This window comes from Apaloderma vittatum, unplaced genomic scaffold (assembly GCF_000703405.1).
Source record: "Apaloderma vittatum isolate BGI_N311 unplaced genomic scaffold, ASM70340v1 scaffold13865, whole genome shotgun sequence".
NCBI classification, from domain to species: Eukaryota; Metazoa; Chordata; class Aves; order Trogoniformes; family Trogonidae; genus Apaloderma; species Apaloderma vittatum.
The window spans coordinates 52,579-63,420 of record NW_009718890.1 but is presented as its reverse complement, the minus strand read 5'-3'; positions in this window follow the sequence as shown (position 1 = coordinate 63,420).

Sequence of the window (10,842 nt, the reverse complement as noted above, 5' to 3'; positions counted from 1 at the left end):
TGTTGGGGACAGCTGTTGAGAGGCACACAACCCCAACCCAGCCCCAAAACATCAACACGGAGCAGCTGAGCCTCAGAAAGTGCACTTAGGGAATATGTCCTCTCGGACGGAGATGGGACCGAACATCCACACATGTATCTTTTGCAATGGCCCCTCCCATATTTTAAGCAATTTCTACGGGCAGAATTCTTGTAATGTAGGAGTGGGTGTCAAGCCAGGATATCTCAACTCAGAATAGATATGTGCTCCTAGCTTTGGGTCAGGCAGTGATGTGTGGTGTGGTTAGAGCCCCCAGGGACTCTTCAAGCTGTAAAAACTACAATCCTTCTGGGTTTTCGCTAGTGCTTTCACATGGGACAGAGTGACCTCTCCAGAAAGCCTTTCCAACAGCAGCAGCAGCAATCTCTCTCAATAGCATTTAATAACTACCCATGGAGAAAATTACACTCTATTTAAAAGGCCAGAAAAATCATCTTCAGTTTAACTCTGCTGACTTTGGTAGAATTACACCAGAAATGAGTTTTGTCTGACACCCTTTCACATACTAATGTTCAGTAGCTGGGCTGGAAAGCCTTTCGAAGGCAGATTAAGCAAGTCCAACTGGTGAAATATTCTTTTAATTTTCATTCTTACATGTTATTTTACGTGTAGTTTGGAATGCTGCCCTTACAAGAGGCATCCCTTTAAATATTTATACAGCATCAGTATGTAGCCACCTTCATACGTTTTTAATGATATGTTCCTTTCTAAATTAACCATTAGGTAAACCTGCGCTACAGAGTTCCATATCTTGCACTGCCTTTACGTTACCTTTGGATTTTTATTTATTTCTTTTGCTGTGGAACAATGAAGATGTCAAGGCAAGGCCCAGGGGCACCGTGGAAATCGAATTCTTGGAGCTCCATGGCTGTTGCCATGGTGGACACGCACTCAATAGCACTCTGTGCTGCTCTGCAGGCCAAGGGGATTCAAACCCCAGCTCCGCTGCTGGGCCATCTCAGTCCACTACTCTTACAATGGAGGCTTTTCGCTTCTCTAATTATAATTCCCAGGATCAGGGGAAAAAAAGTATTGCAGGAAACCCGAGCAAAATGGGGAAGGTGCTGCGAAGGGCCAGGAAGCAGTATCTCCTTTCTGAGGTTCTCCCTGGGAACCGCAGTTGTCGCTGGCAGGTTTGTCTCTGACAGGTTTTTTTTCCAGAGAGTTTTCTATTCTGTCGTCTCATTTTGCGTTACTTAGTAAGACGCCATAGTACAGCGAGGTGAACAGGACAAAGCCCAACGCTGTCAACTGAGTCAAAGATCTTTACTATTTCTTCAGCCTTGATTTAGGCTGGAAACCCACATAAAAAGTGTTAGCACAAGCAATAGCTTTTTATAACGGTGGGATTTATGAGTCTCGTTTAATTATACCACAGTATCGTAGCAAAATATTTTCTGCAGAAGCTGCTGGTGGCTTGTTTCCATGCTGGTTTCCCTCTCTCCTAAGGGGAGCGTGAGATCAAGGCTGCATAACGAAAAACTTAGCAAAGCCTCAGCAGGTTGACAGACAGCACCACATGTCCCAGGTTTGGTAGGGAGATTGTTCTCCTGAAAAAAAAAAAAAAAAAAGAGATGTCAGAGCTTGTCCTGTGTCCTGTTATACTGAAAGCAAGATCAAAATACTCCTGCATGCTGCTTCGCAGAGAAGCGTTGCACCCTTTAGATCTGAAATCCAACCTTTCCTCCTCTTGCCTGCTACAGGGGCTTGTCCCAGACTTGTTTTGTAAGTAAGAGCTTCAGCTAAGTCAGTAGAGATTTTTGTCTGAGGATAACGGGATCAACGAAATACTGAAATGCAATTTCCCTGAGTTGCAGTATATTGAAGAAAGAGATTGAGTCACAAGTAATCCCCTTCCAGCGACAGAGCTGGCCTCCTGCTGCCCACACCGTGATGCCGGGATGTCACCGTCTCTGCTGCTGGCCTGTGAGATGCTGTCTAAATAACACAGGGGTATTTTCGTATCTTCCCACCCGTGAACTGAACCTGCTGGGCTTTGGCTCCATCAGTGACTTGGTTTGCTTGGTTTTTAAATGTGTTGGTAAAGGAACATTGTTTGCTCCAGACAAAAGCTGTCTGGGCTTGGCATCCCCGGCGTGTGCCTCGGTAGGAGAAGCCAGGCAGCCCTGAGCTGCTCACTTCCACCATGGGAAGGGCAAGGTATGGCCAAGCTTAAATTGTGCTATTATTTGAGGCTCTTCTTTGGGTTGCAGAGGCAATTTTTTTTCCTCAGTGTTTGCTGCAAATATGTTTCAATTCGCTCTGTTTTGGAGGCAAGTAGTCAATGCATCTGAAGTGCATACTTGACATATGCTTCTTTTCACATGCTATCCTCCATTCGTTTCATGTGGCAGATGCTCAGTTTACCACTTTAAATACATTCTTATTTACTAGAAATTATTTTAGAAAATAGTTGTTTGGAACTAAACATTTCCAGCCCTTCTTCAGGGTGCTGTGAGCTCCTTTTTGCAGCTGTCCTGTATGGCTGCGTGCAGATGTTGACAGGTTAATTTGCATTTGAAGAGCTGGATGCAGTAAGCTAAGCAAGGGTTTTTCTTCGCAGCCACTTAAACACTCCCTGCCAAATTTAGCCCTGATGCTACTCTTCTTAATTAACTAGAGCAACGTCCAAGCTGAGTTTGGCCCATTGTTAGCTGTCCATTTATTCCAGGGTTCAATTAAGCCTCTGACCGTGTAAGAGAAAGGCTTTTATTCAGAAAATTGATCGTACAACAGTGCAATGCAAGGACAGTCGTAATTCACAGTAAGGTGGTAGGTACAAACTGGTTTCTCTAATTTCCACTGTGTTGTCCCACTGCCAGAACCTGCAGGTCCAAACCTTCCAGCCGAGGTTTCTCGTTTACCTGGCTGCTGTCGGAAGTCGGAGATGGTTGAGTAGAAAAGCAATCCTGCCAGCAGGGAAAGTGTGCAGCTTGCACTGCTTGAGACCCCTTCCTGGGGAGTACCTTTGCTTTGTTGCTGTTACAGGTGCCCTTTTTACCCTTAAGATAAGATTGCGTAAAGACTTCCAGCGCAAAGACCCAAATTTAGACTTCAGCGCCTCCCCTCAATAAAGAAGAAGGCAGAAGTCTTGATCCACAGCCGTGCTGCCAGCCTCTAGAAACTGTTGCTCCTGGTCTTTCATGTACATGATCCAGTCACAGTGCCTCAAAGCACGACTTAGCGGAGACCAAGAATTTTCACGCTGTAGCCGGTGGAAAAGCTAACACTCAAAGAGCTGTAGCCCTGTCACGATCAAGGCCCATACACTTTGCTTCCCCTTCTTTTTCTTTTCTTTCCTTTAGATGTTACAAAACTGTCAAGGAAAGGTACATCAAGCAGGTATCAGAGCACTGAACTGAACCTGTAGAAACATGGGAAAGTGTAATTAAGGTTGTCTTTTATTTCTCACCTTCATTTCACCGTGCTTCTGTGCTTCCCTGCCCTGATCAGTTTGTGGGCAGGTGCTGGTCTTGTCCCCCATAATCTGAATTCCAGCAATTTTCTCTTTTCCTTGTGCTCGTCTAACACAAGTTCCAGCTGCAGCTGAGTTTGCTGCCCATCCCTCTGCCCAAGGCGGCTGTGGGGACAAAATTTTCCATCTGAACTTTGATGTCCACATGTAGGCATTATAACGAATGCTCATAACACGTTGGACTCGATCTGCGTTTTGGAGCATGTGTGGCAAAATTCTTAATGGTCACGGTCAAGTACAAACTAATTCACAGCCCCAGCTGCGCGTGGGTGAGGTTTGGGAGACCGCTGGCACAGGGCGCTCTCATACAGAAAGCGTTTCCTCCAGCCCATCATTTGCATCATACATGAAGCTTTCCTTGTAGGTGTATTTTTGTGGGGTTGTTTTCCTATGTAAGAACTTAAGGAGAGGGGATAAGAAGGGAGAATGTTGCTGTTAGACGGGTATGATTCAGGTACCCATGGCGACGTGAGATCACTCCGTGTTGTCACCAACACAAGAAGATTACCTTATACAAGAATAACTAAGAACAGTATTTTTGCCCTTCAAGATTTTTCTTATCTGTAAACATTACAATTGTATAGCAATGCAAGCCAACTTGTCAACAGCAAGAAATAAAAGAAAAATAAAGCTAATTTAAAACTCCACAGTGGCAGTGGAATAAATTCATACATTTATCATTTCAGAGGTTCCCATCTCTCCTGTCTCTTTTCCCACAAGGTTTAAATTATTAGATTGGTTTTTTCGTGTTATGTTTACTCTCCTAAGAATAGAACACAATTTACAGAGGCTCATATGGATGAAAAAACATTTTGTTTTTGCACTGTTGGTCACACATTTAACATGCACAAACCTGCACCTTCCAGCCTTCCAAAGCCTTGGTTCATACCATCAAATAACTTAATTCAATATTCAGAAATTTATTTTGAAATCCTTAAAAGAAGAATTTTATTTCTTGAACATTCACTTAAGAAATATCATATATCTCAATGTTTGGTGCAAGACTGTATCTGATCCAGTTAAAGGAGGAAATCCTTCACTTACCTGTGTGGCTGGTCCTGCCAGCACTAGAATTTGAGATATTTGCATGAGAAAAAAAATCCTTAAAATGAAGAAATGCAGGATGAGGATCTAAGCTTACCATAACAGCTGGTAAGAACCTCGTAAAATTAAATTCAGTATCCACTGCTGTAGATCTCCCAGGTTTTAAGCTTCTGAGGCAGAAGGTAATTTTAAAGCAGAATTTCAGCTTGCACGTACATGAATTATTTCTAGTGGTTTGCTCAAAAATAGCAATTTGAGCTTGACTCGCAGTGTGCTCAGCCAGGGCTGCCTTGGGACCCGGCTGCCTGCCCGTGCCTGGCAACACGAAAATTTCTGCCCTCACCTGAACAAAACCTCTCTCTCCTTGGGGACAGGCCTTGCGTGTCCCCTGTCCCTCCCCTGACACGGGTCAGAATGGCCATGGTTTGGGGTCCAGACACCTCTCAAAGGTCTGAGCCAGCGAGGGAGAGACGTCGTTCACTGGCTAGAGGGTAAGGGGCAGCCTCTGTCCCCAGAGAGCAGGGGAGCATCGTGCTGCGTGACTCAGGGCACAGCTGAGTCACAGCCTCCCGTGGCTTCTCTGGAGATGGGAACGGGCTAGACGCCGTACTCAAGACTGTGCTTGAAGTCACGAGCCAAATCATTGTGTTCGGGCTCCTCGTTTGCTTCATGGGGAGAAAGCATGTTGTGCTTCTCAGAGGAAAGAAGGGAGGCTGTGGTGTGGGAAAACCAGCTCCCGGTTTCCCACTCATGAGAGAGCTGTTAGAAGAAAAGAAATCCAGCAGAAAGGCATCTTTAAAGCACAAGGGCATGACAGTATCTCTGCTGGAGCCCCTCAGAAGGCAGGGAAGGTACACCTGACATATGGAGCATTCACCAGTTAGCAGGACGCATCAGCTAAGATCGCCTGCGGCGTGTGGAGCTGCTGGGGAAAAGCGTTGACGTCTCATGAGGGCACGGCTCTCCTATTCGAGAGCACTTAGGAGCAGATCTGCAGAGGGGTTTAGGTGCTGCTGTGCCTCAAAGGTAGAAACTCTGCCTACAAGCCCCAGCGACCTGGACAATAAATGACACTGAAGAGTGAGAGCTAGACCCTAATGGTGACGGGCCAGCATGAGACCTCAGCTTGCAAAACCCCAGGGCTGGTGGTTTTGGGCTGTGCCCATCCTGAGGGATGGCCATGACATTTGTAAGGACCCTGGATGGAGTCATAGCAGAGCAAGCACGTGTCCGTGCGTCCCCTCATCCCTCGCAGCACCGTTCGGGTTAAACGAGGGGGCAGCTCCTCGCTCTCCGGTAGGTATTTGCTGGTGCATAACCCGATGAATCCAGTCAATGCAGCATGAGTGATCTGCAGTCACTAGGCAAACTTTCTCAAGAGCTTATTCAGGAGAGCAAGCCCTGGTGCATCGGTGGCGCCGTGTGCAGGGGAGCTGCTGGAGCCGGCTGATATTTCGACACAACTGAGTATTTTTAGAGCCATCCTATGGTGCAGGATTTTTAACTTCCATTTCACAGCCCTTGAAGCCTGGCAAACTTTCATTAACATTTGATGCCTTGAAGTCATGCGAGGTCTGAGGGAAAAGGGAGGGGAAGGAGGAAAAAGAAATACGCCCTTTTGGAGCGTGTCGTTTGCAAAGTTGCTGTGAAGCTTGGAAAGAGCCTCCAATCCCTCCTCTTTGTACCAGGTGCTTTTAAAGTACCCAAACCATTCAGAGAGCAGAGCTGGAATCCCGAACCATGGCTGTGTGGGAGAGTCTTGCTTAATTAAAAGGTAACTTAAGTTAACATATTAAATACCTGGAGTCTGGCCCTTGCAGAGATTGAAGCACTTTTTAAACAGAGCTCCTCACCTTGGGATTATGCTTCTCTTCTTTGTCCATTATTAGACAACTTTGCAAATACAGGGCTCTTTGACTCATAAATCCCCAAATTATTTGTAAGCCATCAGTGCCTCCATCCTAGCAAGGAGAACCTGGATCACAGAGCATCTAAAGGATTCGCTCCCAATTCCCACTGCACATGCTGCCATTCTTGTGCAGCACAAAGTAAGGCTTTTCTACCCAAATTTCTACATGGCAAAAACACTGCTTCCCTGACTATCCCCCCCCAATACACACACGTATACACACATACACAGAGTCTCTTTGCACACAACTGAGATTTTTTCATATGCTGAGGGAGTCAGAAGAAGAGACGTATTTTTGTCTCCTTGGCAAAAATATATTGGCAGCATATCACTGAGTTGTAAAGACTGAGTAAGTACTAGAGCGTGGTCCCATTAAGAGAAGCAGGTTTTGGAAAACTGCCCTTGAGCTGCCTGCTCCCATCCACCCCATTGCAGGGCTGCTGCCCTTGGGGGGGCTCAGCACGTGGGACCCCCAAGCAGCCCATACAGGCTGCTGTGGAGGAAGAGGAGTTTGTAACACCGGGAACTGAGGAACTGTGCACTCTGCATCGTTCCAGATGAAGTGTCGGAAGGTGAGAGGAGCTATAAATCTCCCCCTGTGCATGGCACCGTTCCCGGGCGCTGGGAGCCTCCCGAGCTGCACGCTTCTCAGGAGGTCTCGCTGAAATGGTGACAAACGGGTCCTCTCCTGCTTTCAAATCTCGAGAGGAAATATCGTCCCCGAGATGCTGTTATACACGGGCAGGGAGAAGGGTGAAGGACTGAGGAGGGAGGGCTCTGCAGGTGTCAGTGGCACAACAGCCAGCACAGCTGGGTGCGGGGGCACCTGCCTTTTGTCCAGTCTTCCCAATGAAAGGAAAAATGCTTGGGTTTTGTCCTCCCAGCTGTAAACCTTTCCAGACACTTCCATGCCATCCTAGGACAGCAAAAAGCAATAATCATTTCTGGTTACAGTGGAAGATATGCCTAATGCTGCTAAGGGCTAGGACTCTCAGATATATTATTTAAAACCAATTTTGAGTTCTGAGATTGGATTGACCAAAGCTACCACCACCATTGGCCTCCTTCAGTGCAGGTAGAGACATTTCCTAGTAAAATGTAATTCTGAAATACTGAAAGTAAACCCAGAAATCTCAGCAATAAAATATTTATGCACCTGTGCTTTAGTGCATTGTAATTTTGCATGATATGCTTTGCTTTTCAAGACTGACTAGATTAAGGCACTTCTGATTCATTAAACACATTTTCCCAAATGCTGTTTCTACAAATACTGTCGGGCCATTGTGCTTAGTTGTATTTATTAGCCGGTGTAACAAGGAGGTTACATCTTCCATAAACCTGAGAGAAACCCACTTAAATGTGTTGCTCTGCATCTCAGCAGAGAAGAAAACCGTTCTAATGAATAATTAAAGCTTAAAGAGGTCATGCTGCTTTTGCAGTCTCATTTTTATTTGTCACTGCTTAGTTTGCATTAGGATATACAAAGTTTCAGATGCAGAAGCCAAATGAAATCTCTTCTGCATGTATTCCTTTAAATAGATCTATTTGGTAGCCGTCTCCATTTTTATTTATTAGGTCATTTGTTAACTGTAATAATTTAAATCAGTTCCCGGGAATTGTAAGTTTCAGGCTCTTAATTTTCATCAGGCGGTGGCTTTGTGCATCCCCTCGCCTTCTGTCAGCGGTACGAGGACGGACTCTGCGGCTGGGCAGGGCTGTGGATGCAGCAGAGCCGCTCAGGGAGGACCCAGGTCGCCATCTGGTCCCTGGCTCCGCAGGCACCACCAATCTGCCAAGCTCCGGCTCTCCTCCGAGGCCCTTTCCTCCCCTTCAGCCACTCACTGCCCACCCTTCCCTTCCCCTCCTCCTCACCTCTCTCTCCCTCCCACTTTATTGAAACTTCCCTTTCCTTCTCCCCTGTGAACCACCTCCCATTCCTGCCTCTCAGCCCACAGTGCTCCTTTTCCTCCTTCTTTCTCACTTTGCTTTCTACCTTCCTCGCCCAGGCCTTTATTCCCCTAGAGCTGCTCATGATTTTCCTCCCCCTCTTGTTTTTTCATGCAGGAACCCTTCTAACCAGCAGCCCTGTTATTTGTTCCTAAGGTTAGACATCAGCCCTGAGTGTTCAACCAGACAGCACGGTCTCTTGGATGCACCGCACTCATACTGGAGTGTCTTTTGCACCAACGCATCATGCAGATGATTTTTGAAACCTTTGCCTTGCATTTCCCAAATCCAGCCATCAGTAAGGTTTGGCAGTTCCACTCCTTTCTCCTAACCTTTAGATTCACCGTTGTCATCTGCCTTGTTTCAGTCCCGCATCACTGATTGTGCATGATCAATCTCTAGAGGTTTAGCTTCTATGTATAACTCAACAAGCTGGCATAGAAATGAGGAAGACATGCTCCAAAATGAACGCCAATCCAACTCAAGGTCACTGCGTTATGAAGACAGACACATTGCAAGCATTCCCTTCAATTAAGATGATTTATGGAGTGAAAATTCCTTCTTCCTTCTCCAATACCCAACTGTTTTTTAAACGCCATCATCTTATGATGAATCACCATGGACTGAATAGACATGGAACCATTACAAGACTTCAGGAGTGTCCTCCACATTATGAATCCGTTAACTACTGGGCTCCTACATCACACTTGCCAGTATAACCCTCACTTTTTTTTTTTTTTTTGTAAAAATAACTTTGTGGTGCATGAAAGAGCCAAAAGAAGATTTGTAAAGAAAGAGTTCAATTCTGGATGTCAGGTTAGAGACATTCCCTGCTATTAGAACAGACAATAATTCATTTTATGCAGAGAGGTAATTACTTGATGCCTTGTAAGCTCCTGCTACACTAAGAGATCTCACGAGGAGAATCAATAATATGAATCATTTTTCTACTGACTAGACCAGGAGGGTTTTTCCATTACAGAAGATGACACTGAGTGCGTACTGTGCATGTTATCCCAAATATCCCCATGGATTACCCAGGTCCTCATTCTGGAGATGTGTTTCTTAAATTTTAGACTGCTGGCCGACCACTACAAACCTTGCCTGTTGGGAAATTAGGATGCCTCAGAAACCTGAAAAAATGGCAGTTTAAGAGGGTCTGAAAGTAGAAATTAAGAATGAGAAGGCAACAGCTCAAGGCTGCACGTGTATGAAGGCGGCAGAAGATACGGGGAACAAAGCATCACACATTGTGTTTCATCTAGTTCAAGAACAGTATTCATTCCCCAGACATGGCTATGTCTCAGATTATAAACTCAGTATGGACTGTGAGGGACATGAACATCCATTTCCTTAAATTTCCCTCTCCACGTAGTGCCGAACCACGATGCAGCCTTTGTAGACATGCTGTGATTGTAAGAGGTGAAACCATCAAGCCCTGGCTGATCACCATGTTAATGAAGGAGAACTGATGACTTACTGAAGTAAGGGAAACCAGATGGATACAACCCAAACTATCCCTCAAGGGGAACTTGATTCCAATTGTGCCAACACAGGAAAAAAGCACAGTTTGACAATGTGAAAATAAACACAATTTGTCATTTTGCAGCACACGAACGCTTCATCAGATAAAATGACTATGTGTTCTCAAAATTGCATCCGGTACGGTTTGGCTTTTTAGCCCTCTTATAATGATTGATGGACTGGCAGCAATTTTTCCTGAATGAGCAGTCTTTGTACTGGTGAATGTGTGTCAGGGTCAAGAAAACAATGGCGGAGAGGGAGAGTGCGTGTTGGTCCAGATCAACATATACGTGAATCCTGGCTAGCACACAGCCACCACAGCTTATTTCCCACTGCTCACTGAGGTATTGCAGCAATGATGGATACCGTGTAGTTAAAGTTGTGAATAACAAGTTAGTCTCTGACACATTGTGCCAGAAGCACTGTTGGTTACTAAAGTTCTTCTTGGCTTTAAGGCATTTTGGACCAGAAAGTAAGTAAGAGCTGGTGTCACGAGCTCAAACCAGGACAGCTGGAAACTCTTTAGAGAATTGCCTTCAGCTCAAAGTTCTGATGGGTGAAGATACTCACCTAAGAAGCCAACACTAACTCCTCCATTGGTGTTAGATCAATTTTAGCTAAGGTAGAGAAGCCAACTGCAGAACTCTAATGAAGGTTTCTATCCAAGCTCATTTTTTTAAAGGATGAATATATCAGCCACCCAGAAACAGCTTTGGCAAAGTGGCAGCAGAGCAAAGCATGGAAAAGAGTGGTGAGACAAACTTCTGGGCTGCCGGGATAAAGGACTGCGGCATGAGACGCAGGACGAGACGAGGTGTGAAGGCAGAACACAGCAAGCGTGGGCCGCGGTGGTAGATAGAAAAGCAGACACAGAAAAGTGAGTTAACAACCCCATGACAACTAG